The sequence below is a fragment of the Mus pahari genome, chromosome 5, assembly GCF_900095145.1.
Source record: "Mus pahari chromosome 5, PAHARI_EIJ_v1.1, whole genome shotgun sequence".
In the NCBI taxonomy this organism is placed as follows: Eukaryota; Metazoa; Chordata; class Mammalia; order Rodentia; family Muridae; genus Mus; species Mus pahari.
In genome coordinates, this window is record NC_034594.1 from 50,724,665 (window position 1) to 50,744,776 (window position 20,112).

General features: G+C 43.6%; 1 long non-coding RNA gene across 1 annotated transcript; it reads right to left on the minus strand.

The window, feature by feature from the left end:
• Positions 1-664: 664 nt before the first annotated feature.
• On the minus strand, positions 665-15,086 carry LOC110321211. Its single transcript, XR_002380513.1, has 4 exons — positions 15,031-15,086; positions 14,340-14,378; positions 8,250-8,338; positions 665-2,545 (listed from the first exon to the last, which is right to left on the minus strand). It is a non-coding gene; the product is annotated as an uncharacterized LOC110321211 (long non-coding RNA).
• Positions 15,087-20,112: the final 5,026 nt, after the last annotated feature.

Below are 20,112 nucleotides of genomic sequence, written 5' to 3' on the forward strand. Positions count from 1 at the left end.
CACACTACCATTCCAAGGTGATGAATTAATTCACTTGTATCCAGAGTTTAGACCACATAGAGTATAGCAAATAGTCTAAATGTCAGATCTTCTTGATGTAGACTTCTGGGATTGCCTCAATTTTCTCCTTCCAGTATAGGATTTGGTTTTTTGGGGTTTTTTGGTTTGTTTTTTTTTTTTTTCAGTTGTTTCAGCTACTTCTAAATATTACATCAAATTGAACTTCTGCTTGGGTTGACCAGAAGCCTTTTCTACCGGCACTTATGGACTCTTAGTGACCCCGGAGTGGCTAAAGGAGGAACTATCTGAGACGGGTAGTGTGAGTCAAATCAGCTCTTACCCTTAGTCTCAGCTGTCTACAGTGGCCACGTAAGAGCTTGAAGCTTCCTATTCACCCAAAGTAACAAGGGACCTGGGGCTCATGTGGCTTCTAGCCCAGGGCCTAAGACATCCATGTTATCAAGGAAGAAGCCACGTTACTCCATCAACCTTTTCCTGTGATTCTCCATTCAGTTAGTTAGTGACGTCGGAACAGAATGTCTATTTATGCGGAGTGTGGTGGCAGAACTGAGAAGTTGTGAAAGAGCTCACCCAGGGCCAGGGAGCTTGAACTCAGATAAACAAGACCAGGATTCTATCCTTATGTGATTTTTTTTTTTTTTTTACTAGAACAAAGACTTCAATCCAGTGAGGAGCAGAGTACAATGGAACATTCCTCCAAGGAGCCTCAAATGGCATATTCATTTCCTCCTGCAATCTGACAGATAGGAATGAGCCTATCAGCAGATCTTGTTCCTCTCCGTCTCAATGAGGTAACCGTCCGGTGTGGAAACATGATGACTCGCTTTGCGGCATTTCTCCCTCCTGTCTCCTTTTTATGGCCACGGTGTCTGGCTTTTGCAATTGATCAGTCCCCACCTTGTCCCAGATTCCCCAAATCCCTTCCCTCCAACACCCTGGGTCAGAGCTGGTTTCTCACTAAAATAAGCAGAGCGAGAAACCAAGGTGACTTTCTGGTCCTGGGGTTGGGCGAGCTGACTGAGGCTGTTCATCTCATTAAAGGGAGTGTTTATACGTACACTATTGACTTAAAGAACTGAAAAGACAGGGTTTTTATTTTAAAATTGGAAGTGAGATGGATACAAGAAGTGTCTGGATACAGGCTGACGACCTCTCACTCCTTCCCCTTCAGAAGGGAAGGCAGAGCACAGTCTACAAGCCCTTCCCTCTACACTTGACTTCCACCATGTTATCTATCTTACTGCAAAATTATTCTCATTCATTTTTTTTTCAGAAATCCTTATTTTATTCCTTCCTGAATTCAATAAAATAACACAAAGTAACAGGATTAATAAACTAGTTTTAGTTTTTCTTTAACAAACTTACAAATCTCTTATAACGTACCAGGCAGGCTCTGAGTATTTTGCTACCTCACTGAATCTTCACAACTGCCCCAGTAAGGCAAGACTCCGGCCAACCCCGTCACAGACTAGGAGGAAACTGAGGCTGAGATTAGGGAGGAAATGATCACATATGAGCGGTTCACCAGGAGCTGGAATCTAGGTAGGACAGCTCTACAATTTAAGTTTAACCAGAGTCAAGCTGTGTCAGTCACTGGGCCATTAGACCCTATCACCCTTCTAAGTTAGACTAGGACAGAGCCAAAACTGTTGTATCTTCTTGTATTGGTCATCATCTAAGATCACCTCGGTCCCCACCTGCTATAATAAAACAGAGGAGAGAGAGCTTCCATCTTAGAAGACTTAAGTGCAATTCCTGTCCCTCGGTTTTTACCACGCTGTGGCTTTGATCATGCTTGTTGGCTGGCCTGTGATGCCTCAGTTTCTCCACATATTTGTTACAGACATTGATCCCTTCTCCTTCCACAGGTTATCAGAGAGGCTGAGGAGATCGTAGCACTTCGAGAGTTTTGGGGATTGTTTCTGCCCCTAGTGAACCTCGTCCCTCTGGTGATGAATACGTGCCGTAATTAAGGAAGCGGTGCCCCCATGTCTTCATTACAGGCAGCCCTTACCAGTTGGGGAAAAAAACAAAAATCTCTCAAATAAAAGAAGTAAGTCCTTATGTTTCTTTGAGCTAGAGGCTGTTGCTGCTGCCAACAATCCAAAATAAATCACTTCATGAGGTAAGGTCTGTTTATATTAATCCACTACCTGATGACTTCCTGTGTATGACATTCAAATGCGAGCATCTCAGCCAAAGGCCTATAAAGTCATTTCCCCAACGCTTTACACTTAGCCGGGCTAAACATCTGCTCGCTTTGGCCACCCGAGTCGGTGAGTTTCACTTTGCGCCACAGTGCGGCGGCGCAGGTATCAAGAGAGGACCCAGACACTTTCTTTCCTCCATGGCTCAAGAGAGTCCTTGATTTATAGCTCCACGGCCACCGTTAGAACTAGCAGCCAGGAAACCACAACAGCTGGGCTCCATTACACTCAGTCAACGGCCATAACATTTTTTAATGTAGCAGACTGGGCCCAAGGTTGCATTCTCAAATTTTCAGCCAGTTTAAAGCTGCAACCATCTGAAAGACAGATACAAATACCAGTCAGACCCCTGTGAACATCCAGTGACTCAACCAACTGTGAATCAAGTGTGTTGGGGTGGGGAAAACGGCATCGTACTGAACAAGTGTGGGCCTTCCTTATCATTGTTCTCCAAACGGTTCAGTATAATAACTATTTGCATAGCCTATACATTGGACTAAAAATTATAAATAAAGCAGAGATGATTTAAATGACCCAGGAAGGGGAGGAGAGATGGCTCAGCCAGCTAGAGTGAGTGCTTCCCTTGCAAATGACCTGAGTTTAGTTCCTAGCACCCACATTAGGTGGCTCACAACTGCCTGTTAACTCCAGCTCCAGGAATTCCGGCACCTTCTTTCAGCCTCTGTAGGTACACACACACACGCATGTACAAATATATACACATAGATAGATAGATAATTTTTAATCTAAAATATAGTAAAGGATATGTATAGGATACAGACGAATACATGACCATTTTGTGAGGGACCCAACATTCACATGTGTTGGGTCCATGTTGGTCCTCCACCCTTCAAAAGTAGTAAAGGATGGTTTTAAACTTTGATGAGAGATGTTAGTGTTTTCCTTTTTCAGGGGAGGTTCCCTAACACTTGAAAACTTTATTAAGTTCTCACCCTGGGAATACATGTTTTCCAGCCTAAACCTATAAATGTGGCAATGGTTTGATCTCATGTCCTTTTTGCCCCTCTTTACTGCCCATATGAAATATGAAGAAAGAATACCACAGGCCTCGTGAGCTGTTTTGACAGCCATTGTAGGAGTAATATTCAACGGTTATGAAAACTCTTCCCTCATTGATAGATACATTTCAGGATTCTCTCATGTGAACCCAACAGTTTTTCAATGTCAAGTGACTTGAGTTTCTTGAAAAACACACTAATGAAAGATAGCCAAGAAAAAAGGAGAGACTGCTGATATCATGAGGGAATAGGCTGGATAAGTTAAGGAGAGAACCATCATCTCTCTCTGAGGAAAAGCGTCTTCTAATGCTTATCTATCTACGCACGGCTTCGCTCTGTATCTCCTGACGTGGAATGCAAGCAACTCTCTTTTGAGATAATACAAGGTGGATTATGGAGACTGAGCCCTAAAGAAAGAATTTAAAGCTGGGCGTGGTGATGCACGCCTTTAATCCCAGCACTCAGGAGGCAGAGGCAGGCGGATTTCTGAGTTCGAGGCCAGCCTGGTCTACAAAGTGAATTCCAGGACAGCCAGGGCTACACACAGAGAAACCCTGTCTGGAAAAAAAAAAAAAAAAATTTAAAACATCTTGCAGCTACCCAAAGTAGTCCAAGATTCCACCTGCTGCCCTTCACAGCTTCCACACATAATCACAAGGGCTTCCATGGCTTAGAAACATCTCAGAAGAAGCTAGCACAAAAGCAAACCAAGCATGCACGCAGGGTTATGAGGATCTACACATCAGAGGCTGTCCATCCAACACACCTCAGTGTTTATAGTTGGACCAGGCCAGTAGTTTTCCTAAGACATATCTAGTGCCTATCAAATAAGAATTGACTACCTTGGTGTATATCTATGTATATGGTCCTGGTTGGCTCCAAGTAAGCATAGTCTAGCTGCTTGGGAGTTTCTATTCAAACATCGCTTTCCTCCAGGACATGCCTTATTGGAAAGGCTGCTTGCAAGTGTTGCCTCTTCATCCCCACACATCTCCCAGCATCACCCACACTTCATGCTGTGTCCTAGGTTCCCAAGCTTCTCAGACTCAGCATCGGCTTGTACCTCAACCATTCCGCCCCTGGAGTCAAACTCACTGTTTACTAGAAGTAACTGTTTGAGCCCTCTGTGGGACACTTTCCCATGCACAAATCGCATCTGATACACAAAAATTGTGAACGTAGCCAGATTACTCCCGTTTTATAAACAGGGAGAGCCTGAACCTATGAACATGGTGGTGGTTGATCTGGGGTTAGCCCTGGGTCTTTTCTGTGGTCTGTTCTCTGTCTATTATATGGTCTCCCTTGACTCCTCTTCCCTCCCTCTGAGCATCTGCTTGCTCACTTCTTTGTCAGCAGCATCATCAACCCCCTTCCCCAGACTGCCCTGGGAACCCAGGTTCTTCAGACTCCACTATGAACGGAACCGGAACGTCTCTCCTTGCATTGTGTATTTTCTCCTTTGTGTTGGTCTCTGCTCCTTTCCTGTCATAAATTCCTGAAAAACAAACTACACTTTTCCTGTTATTCTGTTGCAATCTGCTCCTTGCTCCGGTGAATCTGATGAGCAAAAAAGACAGCTTCAGCCATGCAATTTATTCCTGTTTTTATGGTGTTCTGCTTATATCTGGTCCTCGAGCAAACATGCTGGTGTCTGAGATGGAGGTGGGTCATGAGTCCTGAAATGCCTTTTCAGCTACAAATATTTCAAGGCAACTTCCTAACCCATTGTTTCTAGGGTTTTTGTTGGTTGTTGTTGTTGTTGCTGCTGCTGCTGCTGCTGCTGCTGCTGCTGCTGCTGCTGCTGCTGCTGTTGTTTGGTTCCCCTTTTATTAATACACAATTTGAGGTACCTAAATAAAAACTAAATCCTTTTATTCTTAGCATTGGGAGTAAGACATTGTCTTTAAAATTAGCTTTTAGGCAGTTATGACCAAAATGCCTGACAGCTTCTATAGTTTAAGGAGGAAGGACTTATTTTTGGATCCTGATTTCTGGAGATTCAATCCACCGTTAGTTGGTTCCATGTGCTTGTGCAGAACAAATAGATTGTGGGAATGTGCAGTGGAGGTGCATCTTTGACTTTTAGCAGACAGAAGACAGAGAGACATAGGCCCTAGGGTCAGTGATTAGCTTAAAAGGCACATGTCCTGTGACCTCCTCCCAGAGTTCTCGTGACCTCTTCAGATAGCATCACTAGCTGGAGACCGAGCCTCAGCTCCTGACCTGTGGTGGGTATTTTACAGGCAAACAGGAACACTCTGCCCCAGATCCCCAGCAAAGGAGCAGCACTGACTACATTCAGGGTGGGTCTTTCCAGCTTAGTTGTTCTTCCACGAGACAATTTTTTTCTGGAAAGTCTCTCGCAGACACTTCCACACCTGTCCTTCACTGACCCCTGAGAACTGCTGAGCCCGGTTGAGGTGATGATCATGATAATAGCCAACATAGGCACTCATACAATCAGATTAAAATCAGATCCAAAATTGAATTCAAACCGTTGATACCAAATAGACTCAATAGTTCTTGTTCTCTATAGAGTAAAGTTCCCTTGGCTTCAGGAGAAAGAAGGATTTAGAGCTTTGTAATACAAGTAATGATTCTGATTTGAAGTTGGTTGTTGTTATTATATAAAGGCTTCACTTCTAGCAGATGGAAGTGAAATAGAAAGAAAAACTTGTTTTTAGCTCTACTAGGAAACTGGGGTTAGCTGTGTTGGCAGGAATGTGAGAGAAAACCACTGTGGACATCACCGGTATGAGCATGAGGAACAGCGAGCCTCAGAATACACTAGTTTAGCATATGGAATATTTTGAACTAAAAGCATCTGAGAAACAGAAAAAGTTATTTACCTCTCTGTATCTGCCTAAAAATAGATGCTAAGTCTCTCCTTTCATAAAGTAAATTCATATTTCTAAAGGAAATTTCCACTTGTAAAGAGGTCGTTTCTTCTACCACACAGCAATTGTCTCCAGACACAAGACAGCCACGTTTTCCAAACATCCTCTCCCCTCTGTGTTTTTATGTGCTAACTTTGCAGTATAGGAGAAGAAAAACAATTTCCCTTACTATTCATGCATCAGTTCTAAGCTTAAACTCCCTATAATAAAAGATTAGCAGGAAAAAAAAAAAAATCAAGAGAAGCCTAGCATGATGTTGGCTGCTTGTACGGACAGGAAACACCTCCTCCAAGGTCCCAAGTCTTTTCTCCTTTTTTAACTAAAATATTTACAAGACTTAGTCATCTAGCCATGTCCTTAAACATTGTCCTCTTTAAGAAGCATGAGCATAGTAAATAATGAAAACTTTGTTTTCTTACCTTTATTGGCTGGACTATCTCTCCAGCCTAACTTTGATATCTTACTAACCTCTTTTATCAGCTTGATTTATGCGGACCCAATAATAGAGTCTAAGAGGCTAGAAAAAAAGGACCCCCCCCATGTTACCTAGAAAAACTTGGTGAAGGAGGGGATTTTTGCCAGTATTTATTAAAAAATAAAATGTACATATTCCTCCTTTGACCTGGCAGTGGTCAGTTTTGGAACTGATCCCGTGGACTTATTTTTACCCACACACAATGAAATGTACCTGGAGACTTCTTTCTTGATATAAATTTCCCTTGTAGATAAACTTTTTGTCTGTCTTCCGAATGTCTCCTGTGTCTTCAGTTTCCTGAGACATAGTTTAAAATAACCCTTATGCTAAGGAGACGTACTTGAGAATGACTTACCATATTTCAGGATTATTTGTCCCATTACTATAGTTTTACTAAATAATTTTTATTCATTTTTTTTAAACATTGGGTAAATTTGAGTACCCTTCATCCCACTGCACACAACCGCTGAGATGTGAAACACAGGCAAACCAGCTGTGAGCTGAATGTTCTAGCCGCTGTTCTGGGATGAAGGTTTTCTCTTGCCTCCTACTGGTTTGCATTTCCCTGTTTGCAGAATTTTAAATGAAGTGTTACCATAAAGAAGGCACAAATTACTTAATCCACACCCAAGAGCCAGCCTCATTAATTTACAACCACACCTCTTAGGTCACATCATGGTCATTAATTATACCTAGAGGATGTCACAACAACAGACACTCCCAGTATGCCCTGGAATGTTTTCCTGTCCTTTTCTAAGACCTGGGTCTTAGAATACAAACAGTGACCTTCATCAGCCCCGCCTACTTTGTTCCCATGCATGTGGGAAGGCATGAAAAGGCATCCTGAGGTGGGTAACCTTAAATCAGAATTACTCAAGCTCCCTCTTCCTGACTGTGGACGGCAGCTTAGGAAATGCAGCCCTTCCATCTCTTCCCACTCGTGATATCTCCGCTCTTCTCCTTCGGGAGTGCTTCTGACTGGCCATCCTCATTACAGTCAGCCTCACACCTCAGGTAAAGAAGGAAACTCCAGAGACTGAGATCCCCTAGCCACACAGAAGACAGCCAAAGGCAGAGGCATTTGGGGACCGCAGGCAGCTCTGGTTCTTGTAACTACTGTCCCTGGAAAGGTGATTTTACAGCAGCCACTGCTGTCAAGTGGAGATAAATTTCCTATCATAAGAATAGCAGCAGCAGACCGATATGATGCTTGGGTTCGTCTGGAACAGCCATCCGGGGATATTCCTGCCTTACAGTTGTATCAGTTCAAGCAGAAGTTGAGGTCTCCACCTCCCAGAGGACAGCTGTCATCTTTTAATCACATTTACAAGCAACAGAGGACATGAAGACCATAAGATAGCTGAGACCATTGCCAGGCACCCTGTGAGCGACTGACCACTAAAGGACTGGGGCCCTTCTCTGGATTTGCTTTTCTCTCTGGTATTTTTTCCCCAGCCTTTCTGTCGATGAGATGCAGTACAACTGAAACCCTCACTGGCACATTCCCTAGGTGCTGATGTTGGAATCTTGAGGGGCGTTGAGTAATCCACCCTCCCCCTAACTTCAGCATCCATCATAAAAGGAGGCTGCTTCACTTGCCCCCACGCAATGCTCATGCACGGTGACTCACCTACCAGAGGAGAGATGCTGCCCAACACACAGCATGATTTTCTCTCTTCATACAGCCCAAATGGTGACATTTCTGAGTCCTCATGCAGTCTGAAATGGAACAAGAAAAACTTGAATTGATTGTTGCCTGCTTTTTCCGTATGGACCAGAGACATAAATCACTCCATGTGTCAAACTCTGCCCTTCTCCCTGATTTAGTAATCGCTGCAGTATTGACCTGGGAGATCTAGACTAGACAGCAGTATCTCACATGGGAACTAGATGGGTTATTTATTTAATTCACCTAAGAATTTGGAGTGTTAAGTTCCATTAAATCAACAACAATTTTTCTTTTGTTTTGTTTTGTTTTGTTTTGTTTTGTTTTGTTTTTTTGGGTTTTTGAGACAGGGTTTCTCTGTATAGCCCTGGCTGTCCTGGAACTCACTCTGTAGACCAGGCTGGCCTCAAACTCAGAAATCTGCCTGCCTCTGCCTCCCGAGTGCTGGGATTAAAGGCGTGCGCCACCACGCCCGGCAACAACAATCATTTTTGAATGAATGATTCTAAGCTGACTTCTTGAGATAAAAAGCTTGATAGAAATACAACAGAACAAGAGATGGTTCTCAGTTTTGACTTAACTTTATTGTTTCCCTAACCACTCCCATAAAAAAAAATTTAAATTCTCAACTGCTCTCAAGCTTCAGGCGTTATCTTTGTCACCGTACTCGGAGAAGAGACCAGGTCTCCAGTTTCATTTTCCTCCACTGAATTCACAGTAAGAAGATCCTAAACTCATCCAAAAACCTTAGGTATTTTGAATTACAGCTAAAATTATAAAAATTGGTTACAATCACACACATGCCTGGCTTTTAAGTTATCTCCAACTGCACAGATGTAATTTAGCAACGCATTAAGTCCCAGGAGTTTAGGTAGTTTTAAAGACAAATTTGTACCTCCTTTCTCACTTTTCTTTACGCCAGATTGTTCTGTTCTATAGCATTCAAACCTATCACTATTATTTAGAATGGTTCTCAAAAATTCAAATGTAAGGAAAGAGTGAAAACTTCTGTTTGCCTACTGAAGGAAAGAAGGAATGGAAAAGATTACAGCTGTGTGATACAAAACAATTGTGGGTGCTAATCTAAAAGAAAGAAAAAAGGAAGGAAGGAAAGAAGGAAGGAAGGAAGGAAGGAAGGAAGGAAGGAAGGAAGGAAGGAAGGAAGCAAGCAAGCAAGCAAGGAAGGAAGCAAGGAAGGAAGGAAGAAACTCTCAGTTTTCAACTTCAAACCTAGAAGCTAATCTTGTGTGTGACCCCCCATGGATTAGCATCCACGACTTCATGACTTAGAAATGCCAGGCTAGAGAAATGGCTTAGTGGGTAAGAGTACTTACTGCAGAGCAATCTGAATTCACGTCCCCAGAACCCATGCAAAAAGCTTGGTATTAAACACATGCCTGTAATATCAAGGCAGAGACAGGAGGGTCACACTGAGGCTTGCTGCCTGCCAGCATAGCTCCAGGTCCAGCGAGAGACCCCGTCTCAAAGAATGAGGGAGGTGACAAGGTGGAACACTCAGCATCCTCCTCCAGCCCCCACATGCACACACACACATACACACGCACACACACACACACACGCACGCACGCACGCACGCACGCACGCACATAAAGATAAAATACCAAGGGGCTAGAGAGATGACTCAGCGGGTAAGAGCACTCACTGCTCTTCTGAAAGTCCTGAGTTCAAATCCCAGCACCCACATGGTAGCTCACAACCATCCATAATGAGACCTGACGCCCTCTTCTGGTGTGTCTGAAGACAGCTACCGTGTACTTAGATATAATAATAAAGAAATCTTTAGACCAGATTGAGCAGAGGTCCTGAATTCAAATTCCCAGTAACCACATGATGTCTCACAACCATCGGTACAGCTACAGTGTACTCACATACAAAAGCACCATGATCCTCCCAGTCATGAGCTAAGCTTTTGACCATGTTCACTGTACTGGGGATGACATCCCTCCTGTGGAATAGGCCTCATAGCAATTAGAATGTGGTTGGTTACGCCCATAACTGCCATGCCACTATTATACCACCTGAGCACATTTTGCCAAGCATGTTGGTATTAAAAGCAAGCAAGGTCTATAGATTACCATCTTTCAATGCCCCCCATGTCTCTCCTAGTGTTAAATAAACAAAAACAAAAAAATCAAAACTGAATTCTGGATCTTTTCTCCACCTGAATGAGAACACTGAATGATGAAAAGGATAAAAGATACATTTAATCATGTTAACATTTTTAAAAGGGTCTGTTTAAACAGATAACAATTTCACAGCTCCCGATAGCAGACGTTGGTGTTTGGTACTCTACCATGAGGGCACTAGAGGAACATTTTGATAGGGTGAACTCGGAACCTGAGCAAAGTAAATACTAAACTGCCTAAAGTGGTGAATGGCCTTATTAGATCATTTCAGTGTAAAAGGCCCAGGTAGAAATTAGTCGATGGTTCCCATTAGTTAAGCTCAAATTATTTTTCTCTAGAACATGACTGTTTATATCAAATTGCTTACAATTTGCTTACATTAGAGAGTCCTCCCATCTAAAGGCTTCCTAATTAGTCATTTTGCCTGTTGCTGTTGATGATGATTTTGAGGGGTTTTTTGGGGGACAAGGTCTCTCTATGTAAATCTGACTGTCCTGGAACTCAACAGAGATCCACCTGTCTGGATCCACTTTGTCGTGGAACAAAACATCTTCTGAAGACATGTGGGAAGTTTTAGGGGGAGGGACAATGTAACAGGAAGCAATCTACTTCCCCCTTGTGAGCACTGAGATGGGAGGCATGCACCCCCCCCCTCGCCTCGACTCTAATTAGCCATTTTAACAAAAGGAAAGAAAGTGTGCTCTTACCTGTGGGTTCCTGAGCCCCTCCTCTCCTGGTCCTCCCCTCCCTCCTCCACTTGTCGAAGTGCTTCCCACTTGGCAGATTTCACTAGAGACTACCAACTTCTTGCCCTAACTAAAAATACATGTAGGGGAAAAAATGATATGCTTCTGCCCTTGAATGAGTGCTGAACTGCAACCTCTAGAGATGCTCACAGACCCACCCATTATACTTCCGGTGGAGCAGAGATCGCGAACAAGGTGAGATTTAGCCATGACTATTGCCTCAGGGATGTGCCTAAGTATTCACTATGGTTATATAGTTACCTCCTTCTTTTCCTGCCCCAGCACCTAAGTGCTACCTACAGACGTTTGATCAGGGCTTGTTGAAACTATTTGGAAAGAAAATTGTAGGTCCTTTTCTTTTCCTAAAAGCTTGGTCCATTGTCTAAAATAACGTGTTACCATTAGACAATCAAATCTATAGAAACTTTTTAAAAAGAAACTATAAAATAATCAAATGGACCAGAAAGATTAGAAGGTCCTCTTCAGTGGGAAACGGGGCATCCTCTAAGTATAGGCTTCCAGATGGCTTGATTCTGTGAGTTCTCTGCCTTTCCTTGGCTGAGCCATTTTGCAACTTTTACATTGCAAACTGTAGCAATATCAACATCAGCGAATATGAGAGATTGGTTGGCACCTCTGGAGGGATTCCAGGTTCTTGTGTCCTGGAACAAACATTGGCCGAAGGCTTGTGGAAAGGAGCAGGAGGAGGGGCCATGTAATAGGAAACAACCTACTTCCGGTGAAGAGGGTAGGGCAGGGAGAACGTAAAGAATCTCCATCAGTGATGCTATGCAAAGGATGGAGCCTTCATGCCACATCCCAGGGTTATCTTGCTCATTTGCAGAGTGTAGATTTTCAAGAGTGTTCTCTGCCCAGCAGGGTAGTGTCTGTTTTCTTATTATAATAAGGCACATGTCATCTTCAGACATACACCGTGTGTTTTCACCAATGGTACCAGCCCATTCCAGGCAGCCTCCTGAAGGGTAGGAGTTGTGAGCTAGCTAGCCAGCCTTTGTCAAAGATTTTTTTTCCTCTGTTTTTCTCATGGTAGTTTTGCAGTGTTTTATACATGGTCTTCAGGTACTTTCCATCTGCCCTACTCTCTGGCACCAATAATAATTCAAATGACTTGTCTACAGGCCTGAAAATTAATCTTTTCCTCTGCAAATATAATTGATTTCTAACCTCCACCACCACGCCCACTACAGAACAAGCCAATTTTGCATCCTGTAAAATTATTACAGAATTATTTGATGGTTGTTTGAATTCTCCTTGAAGGCCAATGTAATGTCACAAGGTTCCCTCATTAATTAATGACTTAAATAAAAACCACTAATGGGTTCAATTTATATCAAAGACTTGTGATTATGTTGTGTCTTTTAAGTTTTTTTTTTTAATTCTTTTAGTTTTTTATTTCCTTTATGTGTGTGAGTGTTTGGCTTTGCATGTCTGTTTGTGCACCATGTGCATGCCTGGGGCCCTCAGAGGCCTTCCAGGCCCTCCAGCTGGAAGTAGAGTCACAGGTGAATGCCATATTGGGTGCTAGGAACCAAAGCCACATCCTCTGCAAGGGCAGCCAGTGCTCGGAATCACTGAACCATCTCTCTCTCCCCTTTAAGGTTAATCTTTAACATTAAAATTCCAGACCACCATACCAGTAGCTTTCCGTCCTTCACGGAGGAATCCACGGAGTTCATCTCAGCATCTCCCTTCTAGCCTCCATCCTGTTCTCTTCCCATCTCTCCTCGCATTATCCATTTACACTTAACTGCGGCTTCCCCGGCAGTCAGGTCCTTCTAGAGGAAGGAAAGCATTGCTCCGATCCCTCAGCAGGGTGGATAACAGTCATGGGAAAAATAAGGCTCTCTGTCGCTCTATGGCCATTCAACAGATTGAAACACCAATGTGCTGCATTCATTCCAAAAGCAAAGAACCCCCTCAAGAACCAGAGAAAGGGGTGATCTGGAGAAATAGTGCAGAATATAAGGGGTGATCTAGAGAAACAGTGCAGAATATAAGGGGTGATCTAGAGAAACAGTGCAGAATATAAGGGGTGATCTAGAAAAACAGTGCAGAACATTTGCTGATCAATCCCGAGAACCAGAGTTTGGATACAGGCCCCATGCAACAAGCCAGGAGTCCTGTGAATAAATAATTCCAGGGATAACTGAAGGGAGAACAGAGACAAAAGGATCACTGGAGCTAGCGGTCTTCTGGTCCAGCTGAGAAAATGCAAGCCCCAGGTTGGAAGACACGCTGTCTCAAAGGAATGGGCAGATGGTGGTCGAGGAGGGCACTTGATACCCTCTTCTGGTGTCCACGCAGGAGCAGGCATCCACACATATGCACATACAGACACACGGATATTTAAATAAATGCTAGGTAAAACTTTTGTTGTTTTTGTTTTCCAAGACAGAGTTTCTCTAGGTAGCCATGGCTGTCCTGGAACTCACTCTGAAGACCAGGCTGGCCTCGAACTCGCAAACATCCAATGGTCTTTGCCTCCCGAGTGCTGGGTTTAAAAGTGTGCACCACTACCTCACAACTAATTTCTAAATGTTTTTCATTTTTATGTTTTATATGGGTGTTTTGTCTGTGTACCACGTCTATGCCTGATGCCCTCTGTGGTCAGAAGAGGGTGTCAGGCATCCTAGAATTGGAGTTACAGATGACCGTGAATCTCCATCGGGTGGTGGGTCAATCCCCAAGTCCTCTGCAAGAACAGCAAAAGCTTTAACCACTAAGCCATCTCTGCAGCCACTATTTAGGGTGTTTTGTTTTGTTTGGTGTTGTTTGGTTGCTTGCTTGCTTGTTTTGAGAGGGTGGTTTTGTTTTTGTTTTTTGTTTTTGTTTTTGGAGAAAGAAAGCATAAAGACTGGGAAGCAAAGCCTCTCTGCCACCGTGCCTTGCTTTCCTTGTTTTACTAAAACGATACGTTACCAGTTTGCCTTTCCATTAACGTGATGATTTTAATTGACCTGCTCTAGGCTTTCTCCCCATCTCTTTCTTGAAACAAGTTGTGCTCGCATTGCTCTATTTGCTGGAGTCCATGCTCATCAAGGAGCTCACACCTTCGAAGGGAACCACCTCCAACCCTCACCAGTGAATAGCTAGAATTAATTCAGTGTGACTATGCAACACTCAAAAATAATAATAATAACCTATTCATCTTCAAGGCTGCTGTCAAGAAGGAGCTCCAGCTATTTAGCCCTACTAAGGACCCCACAGAGCATTCAAATCTATGAGCCTAGACCTCTTTGTCACGTAATTTGAACAACCTTCCTCAGTCCGGGATCTAGCTCTCGGATCTCTCAAACGGCTGGCTAGCAAGTTCCTAGACAACCTCGGTGTTTAGTCTGGTCTTCCAGTTGATAATTCAAATATAGAGTTAAGAGTGTATCTCCGTGAATATTTAATTGGTTGGGAAGCTCTGTACTCGGGCTCAATGTGTAGGGGCTGTTCAACCCCGGGTGGGGAGGGACATCTTCCAAAAGTGAAGTTGGCAATTTCTCTCCCTGCCTTCAAGAGTTTGTCAGTTTTCTGAGTAATTTTTAAAGCGCATGCTGGACCTCCCGCCATTTCCAAGTGCACAGGCTTCACTTACGCTTTTAAACTTTCTATTTCATTACAGTACAAACAGCCCTACAAGGCGGCCTCCTGCTTCTCCCCTCAGGCTACGCGGAATTATTCATACTCAAGGTCTACAGAGGAACAGCCCTGTGAAGGAAAAACAGGCTAAGAAGTGAAAGCAAATTAGTAATCCAAACCGCCCTCTCCCTGCCTGTCACCGGAAGGCCTTTGGTGTCTCCTTCCACAGTCAAGGGGTTTTCTGAGTCCGAGATTAAAGGATACATTTTCATAGCTCAGAGAACAGACACCTTGTGGAAAGTATAGCGGCGCAAGGCAACCGGGACAAACTGAGCATGTGCAGAATGTCAGGGTGCGCCTTAAACCCCACAGATAGATCTGCCTTGCGGTGGGTGTTTTGGAATTCCACCCCTACCGGCCTTTATTATTTTCCTTATACCCTGCAGGGTGGAAGCGAGAGAGAAGATGAGGCTGTCCTTGGACGTGTTCTAAACCTTAAAGCAGGGGTCATCAATCAGGGAGATCTTGTCCCACCAGGATATTTGACAGTGTCTAAAGGATATTTCTTGATTTTCACAGCAGCCGTGGCAGACTGGGAGCTGGCAACTAGGATGCAGCGAACATCGATGATGCCTCTGAGCACATCCAAAGGGACCACCTATCACAGCCCACAATGAAGAATCATGTTCTAGAATGCCAATAATGCTAAAGCTAGAAATTGCTGCCATTCAGGGTTTATACAACAAAAGCAGAATTTTGAAAAAAAAATCCTCGGGGCTGGCGAGATGGCTCAACAGGTAAGAGCACTCACTGCTTTTCCAAAGGTCCTGAGTTCAAATCCCAGCAACCACATGGTGGCTCACAATCACCCGTAATGAGATCTGATGTCCTCTTCTGGTGTGTCTGAAGACAGCTACAGTGTACTTATCTATAATAATAGATGAATCTTTGGGCCGGAACAATTAGGGACTGAGCAAGCAGGGCAACCAGAGTGAGCAGAGGTCCTAAAAATTCAATTCAATTCCTAACAACCACATGAAGGCTCACAACCATCTGTACAGCTACAGTGTACTCAAATACATAAAACAAATAAATAAATCTTTTTTAAAAAAGAAAAAGAAAAGAAAAGAAAGAACCTCTCTCACTACCCCGGCCCCATCCTCTTTTCTCATACATGCATACACAGAGAACGGGGGGGGGAGGGGGGGGCAGAGGAAAGAGAAAATGACTTCATTGACACTAAACCTGTGCTGTCACTTGTGGCTCTCTTCTCGGAAGATTAGACTTAACACAATCCTCTGCTGTCACCATCTTGAAGGCCCAATAATTTGGGAAAGTGTTCTGTTTCATTTTTCCCTGGCCCTGAAACTTACAGAACCAGGTCCAGCACGGGAGATGCCACCATTTACCGGAGCAAATCCACACAGTCGTCACGACACCCCTTGCTGCCTTTGAAACCTCTTTGGCTTATATGAGAGCTGACACTAGAAAATACGCTATAACATGAATTTCTATGAACCTGCAAATTTTCCTGCCTGTCAAACTGGCTAGAAAATCCATACAGGGCATGGAGTAGCCTGCATTCTGTGGATCAAGCAGCATAAACAGTATTTTTCAAGAAGACCCTGTAGAGAAACCACAGGGACAGTAGAGAGGGTCTTCATTTCTACCTGGGCAACAAACCCGTGTAGAAGTTAAAAAAAAAAAAAAGACAAGGAAACAAAAATTCATTTATAAACTGTCAACAAACCTATGAATATGAATAGACTGAAAATCACCCCCAGCAAGGAAGGGACCATCTTACCTTCTTGTTAATCACTGTCAAGCTATTATTATAGGTCAATCAGCAACAATGTAGTGGCATCTCTGAAGGGATGTGACCTCTATAAGCAAACTTGGTCACACACAGTACCAGGCAGATCACTCGGGTGATCATACCTTGGGTGGAGGGGTAGAGAGTTTCCTGGTCTATTAAACATACAGAGATAGATGGTCGTATACATGTCTGAGATGTTTATAAGGGGTGGGGGGTACGTTCGGTTTTGGAGTCCGCAGAGTTGAAAAGGCTTTTTGCAAGAGCGCCAGACGCCTAGGTGAGGAAGCACATCCACGCGTCTCTGCTGCCATCTGCTGGGCCGTCCTCCGAGCTGCTGTTATAGCACGGTGAACTCGGGAGTCAGTTCAGAGCTACATTTACAACGTAAATGGGCTTTGAAAAAAAAAAAAAGCATTAGAGCACAAATCATACTCACTGCCACAATAGTAAACAGTTGAGAACATCGATAATAATTTCTGATTATGTAGGCAATTCTACTGAAAACGGTGCTCACAGCGGAATTCATCACTGAAACCTGTGAGCAAGTAGCCCAGACTGAGCTCTGAGCTCTGAGGGGCGGGGAGTGGGGAGGAACAATAGTGCGGGGCTGTGGGAAAGGGGAAAGAAAGGTCTGGGGTTAAGAGGACGTCAATAGGCTCCGATCCTAACGGGTCTTTAGAGGTGACTGTCTACTCCTGCAAAGGAATGAAAACAAAACTAAAATTGTGAGCCTGCTTTTCCAGATAAAATAAAAATATGGTCGCTGTCCATTCTTAAACAATACCCGATTCCTTTCTTCAAAATAACACAGATTAGGTCTGAAGAGATGGCTCAGAACATTAAGGGCGAGGCTCACAACCAAAATAACTCAAATTAGAATAACAATAATGATGGTGGTGATGATATAGATTCCGTAAGGCCAGAGGCTGTTTTATTTTCACAGCTAGTACAGCAACTCATAGTAGGTGCTCCAAGAGATAAGTGCTTAGTCAGATGTGGCAGTGGCCACTGGAAGTCCCAGCTGCTTCGGAGGTTGAGAGGTGAGAGAACCACTTGAGCTCACAAGTTCAAGACCAGTCTGGGCAGAATACTTGGTCTCAAACACAAAACAAAATGAGATCCATGCTTAGCAAAGGAAGCATGGCTGCTATTCCCTGCTGATGGTCTTACTGTTGCGTTCTTTAGACTCATTTCACTTTTATAACCCGAAGGCACAATGTTATTATTTGTGTATTATTAAAGGAGAAATACGCAGCAAGCAGACGTGGATGCTTATTAGCATGGATTAAATAGTCATAATAAAAAGAAACATAAGAATGAGAGGCAGAAAGATCTTCAGATTTGAGGCCTACCTGGGGTAACTATAAAGTTCCTGTCCAATCTAAATTACCTACCAAGATCTTGTCTCAAAATGGGAAAAAAAAAAAAAAAAACAGATTCAGGGACTGGAGAAATGGCTCAGCGGGTAAGAGGTTTGCTGCTCTTGCAAAGAACTCTGGTCTAGTTCCCAGCATCCACATGGTGGCTCACAACTGTCAGTAATTCCAGTTCCAGGGTCTCTCTTCTGTCTTCTCCAGGTACCATACATTACACTAACATATGTGCAGGGGAAAGATTTATACATATAAAATGAAAATAAGTTTTAAGTTTATTGTACGTGCATGGTGTTTTGCCTGCATGTCTGTGTGCTATGTGCTTGCCTAGTGCCCAAAGATGTCAGAAGAAGCTGTGGGATCCTCTGGGGCTGGAGTTTTAAAAAAAAAAAAAAAAAGAAAAAGAGTATTGGGGCTGGCAAGATGGCTCAGTGGGTAAGAGCACTTAAAGACTGCTCTTCCATAGGTCTTGAGTTCAAATCTCAGCAACCACACGGTAGCTCACAACCATCTGTAATGAGATCTGACGCCCTCTTCTGGTGTGTCTGAAGACAGCTACAGTGTACTTACATATATAATAAATAAATAAATAAATATTTTTTAAAAGTACTAGCTGCCTTTAGACTACACATGTAGTATGTACTGAAATATAAATAAACCTAATGTTTATACTTGATACATGCAAATATTCTAAAATTAAAAAGAAAGATAATAAATGTGTAACACCTCTGGTCCCAGGCATTTCAAATAAGATAGACTCGATCTCTACTATCAACACCAGACCCTGAGAAGTGTCTCTTCCAGGAGAGTGCTAAGCATGATTTTACTCAGTACTGATAGCTCATGAGGTAACTATCACTGGGATTCACCATTTTACCAGTGAGGACCAGAAAGCATAAGCAATTTTCCTGAGTTAGGGAAAGGAGAGCAGACATTCAACCCGGGGCTCGATCACTGACCCAGGTTCTCCCCACTCATGTGACCTCTATTGATACATGCTGGGCTTACTCTACCCTCCAGCAGATGGTCCGTGAGTCCCTCGAGAGCAGTGGAAGCCGACTCCCGCATGATGGCTCCAATTATAATATCCAGCAGGCCTGTATCAGCTGCTTTTCTATTGTTATGATTTAAAAATACCATGAGCAAAACCATTTATAGAAGGAATATTTTATTTGGGGCTTATGGTTCAAGAGAGGTGAGAGTCTATCGCCACCACCGTAGGGACATGTGGCAGTAGGCTAAGCATGGTGACTGGAGCTGGAAACTGAGATCTGAGGGCTCTCATCTCAAGCCACCAACAGGAAGCAGAAGGAGCTCACTGGAAATGGTCCAGGACTTTCGAAAGCTCAAAGCCCACCCTCTGTAGCATACTTCCTCCAGCAGGGCCACACCTTCTAGACATACCCAAACAGTATCGCCTACTGGGGACCAAGGATCCAGATGCCTGAGAATATGTCAGGCATCTCATTCAAACCACCACAGGGCCTCAACACAGGGAAAAGGTCAGAAGATGAATGGCTGTTAGAAAACAATCATAAGCCCATGGGCAGTAACTTGGCTTCTCCATGTATCCTTTAAACACTGCAAATTCCAAGTATTCAAACAAAACACTTGGATATCCACATGAAAATACATACATAAACTGTCTTGGTTTCTTTCCTTGACCAAAGCAACTTAAGGAAAGAAGTTTATTCTGACTCACAGTGTAAGCATAAACAGTCCATCATGCAGGGAACTGAAAGCAGAGAGCTTGCAGTAGCTGACCATGTCCCACCCACAACCAGGACGCAGAGGATGATGGATCTATGATGCTGCTTCCTGCCTTTTCTCTGTTCTTTACACTCCAGGATTCCAGCCAGGGAATGACACTACCCACAATGAGGTCTTCCCACCTCAATTGACAAATTCAAGACAACACTCCACAGACACACACCCAGAGGGCCATCTCCCAGTGTTCTAGTCACTGTTCTCTTGCTGTGAAAAGACACCAGGTCCAAGCCAACTCTTACAAAAGAAAGCATTTAGTTAGAGGCTTGCTGACACAGAGGGTTAAGTCCATTATCATCATGGTGCTGGAGAAGGAGCTGAGGGCTTTGCACCCTGATTCTCAGGCAGAAAGCCCACCCCCCAGTGACACACCTATTCCAGCAAGGACAC